Raw genomic sequence first — 3,816 nt, forward strand, 5'->3', positions numbered from 1 at the left:
ATCTTTTTTCGCCCCTGGCTAGTTTACCTCTTGCATAAATTAAAGAAGCTAAAAAAGAACAGAACAAATAACTGTAAAGACAAATTATCATCTTATCTTTAACCTTTCGACTTTTATTTAATACGTGCACTCTTTAATTACTGGTCACCTTGAGACACCTTTACTTCTTCATCCACCTCCAATCTCAGTCTTTCATACCTTTCTCTGGTAAACTCTGGAACTCCCTGCCTGTGTCTGATTTCCTACGACTTGACTTCATTTAAGAGGGAGATTTGAAGGCATTTGTCTCTATCTTTTGGCTAATTCTATCGGCTCTATAAAGAGACTGGCAATTGAGTGCGCCTTTTTTCTTTAAATTTTTGTTACCCCGGCCAATCCCTCGCTTATTTAAAAACAAAGAAAAAAATCTAAGTGGGTTACAAATGCAAAATCTTTTCTTTCTAATTCATTTCTTTCTTGTGGATGCTTATAATGATTTCATGGATTACTTCAAGACCTACTGCAGTGAAAGTGTTTAAAATCATTATCTCTCTCTCTCTCTCTCTCTCTCTCTCTCTCTCTCTCTCTCTCTCTCTCTCTCTCTCTCTTCAGCCGCTTGACTACCGTGGCGCCTCCTCAGCCTTGGCGAAATGGTCTTGTGAAAGTTTATAGTATAATTTCGAAAGACACAACTGACATTAACAGGATCGAGTGGGTGAGAGCTTTAAGTGCCTTTCTCTCTCTCTCTCTCTCTCTCTCTCTCTCTCTCTCTCTCTCTCTCTCTCTCTCTCTCTCTCTCTCTCCCCGATTCATTCCTTTCTCTTTTTTGTCTTTTGAGATAATACTAATAACAGTAATAATAATAATAATAATAATAATAATAATAATAATAATAATAATAATAATAATAATAATAATAATAATAATAACAACAACAACAACAACAACATTAGCAACAAATCATAATATTAAAACCATCTATTAAACATTTATGTAATATACCAAAAAATTCTCTCTCTCTCTCTCTCTCTCTCTCTCTCTCTCTCTCTCTCTCTCTCTCTCTCTCACAAGGGAATCCAGTCAAGTCGTCGGCGGCAGTTCATCTAATTGCTAATTTGGTCTTTTGCGAAACTCTTCTTAATGAAATTACACATTAACATTTATCTCATGCAATCCTCGCCTTGTTTTTCATCTCAATTTCCGCTGCTTACTCTTTTCCTTCTCTTCGTATGGGGTTTATTTGTTCTTTATCATTTTACTTTACGATAGTCATATATTTTGAATTTAGTGTGTATTTACTTCAACACATGAAAATCCGATATTTAATGCAGCATTAATAATATACAATTGAGGATTTTGGCTATGCATCAAAATATTAGTAAGATTATTTTCCTATACATAAGTTGTTGTTTTTTCAGTATGTATCCTTTGCTATATAAATATTCTTGTTTATTATTATCTAGTGGGTAAGACTTCTAGCTAAAGACAACAAAAGAAAAAAACTGAGCCCATTTCATTATACATATCGATGAAAGTGTTAGCATGTACACCTATCCACACATTCACGAATTGGTACATATTTCTATCTAAACTATTCATTTGCTTCTACACTTGAAAATCCGATATTCATTGCAGCATTAATATCATACAAGTGAGGATTCTGACTCTGCATTAAAAGATTAGTAAGATTTTTTTTCCTATACATACGTTTTTCAGTATGTGTATCCTTTGCTATATAAATGTTCTTGTTTATTTTTATCTCGTGGTAAGATTTCTAGCTAAAGGTAACAAAAAAAAAATTATTATACATATCGATGAAAGTATTAGCATGTACACCTATCCACACATTAACAAATTAGTACATATTTTTATCTAAACTATTCACTAATATTATTTAAGTTAGAATGTAGTATACCATTTTTAACTTTAAGTGAGAGACAACCCTATGTATGTATATAAGTGCTTTAAATCAAAACATTTCACTTCATTCACTTCTCTCCGGTTCAAACTTATCATCCAAATCGTTGCAATCTTACAAGCGACCTTTCCTCTCTAGCTGAAATTAAAAGCCTACATAATAATCGTAATGTGGTTCGCCTAAACCTTTCTCGTTGGTTCTCTCTGAGGCTGCCTGCCTCGCCTCTTGCCACTATTTGTACTGCCGAGCTAATACAATACTGTGTACTTATACTACTTCTCAATGGGCAGCAGTGGAAAACTTCAGTATTAGTGGTAGTCAAATAACTGTGTTCCTGGTCTGTGTTTACTCTATCCTTAAACACTATACTGTGTGTGTGTGTGTGTGTGTGTGTGTGTGTGTGTGTGTGTGTGTGTGTGTGTGTGTGTGTGTGTGTGTGTGTGTGTGTTTATTTCATTTAATTGTTTGTCTGATTTTTTTTTCTATCTCTATTTCTTTTTGCTTGTGTCCGTCTGTCTGTTTATCTACGTTTAAATACAATAGAATACTTGTATATGTTCCCCTCTCTTTCTTTTCAAATGCATGTACGTTTGTTTACATTTATTAATCAGTCTGTCTACCTGTTGTTTATCAGCATTATTTCTTCCACCTCTCATCCCAGAGAAAACTAAAAGGATTATTACAATTTTCTTTCTCAACCTTAAAAAATAATAAAATACTACTGCATTACTTTGTTTCACGGCCTGATCCTACAAAAACTATAAACACATATATACTTCGTTATCCTCTCAATGGAATGTGTAAGCAAAGGAAATGGTTGAAGGATTGCTGCAGTCGTCTATCACAGCGGCAAGACAATGATAAAAGAGTACTGCATTTTCTGCCACTCTTTGCCCCTTACAGAACATAAAACACATATCTTTACTCTTCCAGTGCGATGCGTAAGCAGAGAAAGTAATTGAACGTAACTCTTTCTAAAGATTTACTGCAGTTTTTTTTCTAACTCTGTACAAAAGCCTCCTCCACCCATGTATAGAGTACTGTTCGCATGTATGGCGGGTTTCCAGTCAGTTGTATCAAAAGCTTTTCGTCTTTTCAATAGCGCTAAAATAAAATAAAAAATAGGTAGGGAGGCAGGCAGGGTGCATTGTGGGCTTGACATAACCATAGTCTAGTTTAATAAGCTTTGTGTCTTATTTTACTCCACCTCCACCGACGCCACCTCCACCTCCTCGTTCACCTCCTCCTCCTTTTCATCTTCCGTCTCCTTGTTCTAGCCATTCTTTTCCTCCTCCTCCTTCTCCTCTTCCTCTTCCTTTTCCTTCTCCTCCTCCTCTTCTTACTCCTCCTCCTGTTCTCTCATTTAATTCATCCATTCCTCATTTCTCCGCCGCCGCCGCCGCCGCCACCACCACCACCACCACCACCACCACCACCACCACCACCACCACCACCACCACCACCACCACCACCACCACCACCACCAATAACAACAACAACAACTCCAACTCCACCACCTTCACCTCCATCTCCATTTTCACCACCACCTCCTCCTCCGTGTCCTCTTAGAAAGCTTCCTCACCTCTTCGTCTCTAACTTTCCTCATCACGTTAAGAACACGCACAAATGACACGTAATTAAAAAGTGTCAGATTTCAATGTTTTGCACTCAACATTTCATACTGAACCTGATTCCTTTCTTGAATCTCATGACGAACTTGAGTATAGCAAAAAAAAAAAAAAAAAAATTCTATGAATTATGTAAGAGTAGATAAAGATATTTGCAAAGAAACAAGGAAGGAATACGAAAACAAGTGACTGAAACGCTTTACATACGTGCTCTGTTTAAAACACGGTCTAAAATTAGGAACAAAAGTGCAAGGCGAACCGAGATGATATCAAAGAGCAATGGACGCTCTC

Source organism: Portunus trituberculatus, chromosome 10, assembly GCF_017591435.1.
Source record: "Portunus trituberculatus isolate SZX2019 chromosome 10, ASM1759143v1, whole genome shotgun sequence".
Classification (NCBI taxonomy): domain Eukaryota; kingdom Metazoa; phylum Arthropoda; class Malacostraca; order Decapoda; family Portunidae; genus Portunus; species Portunus trituberculatus.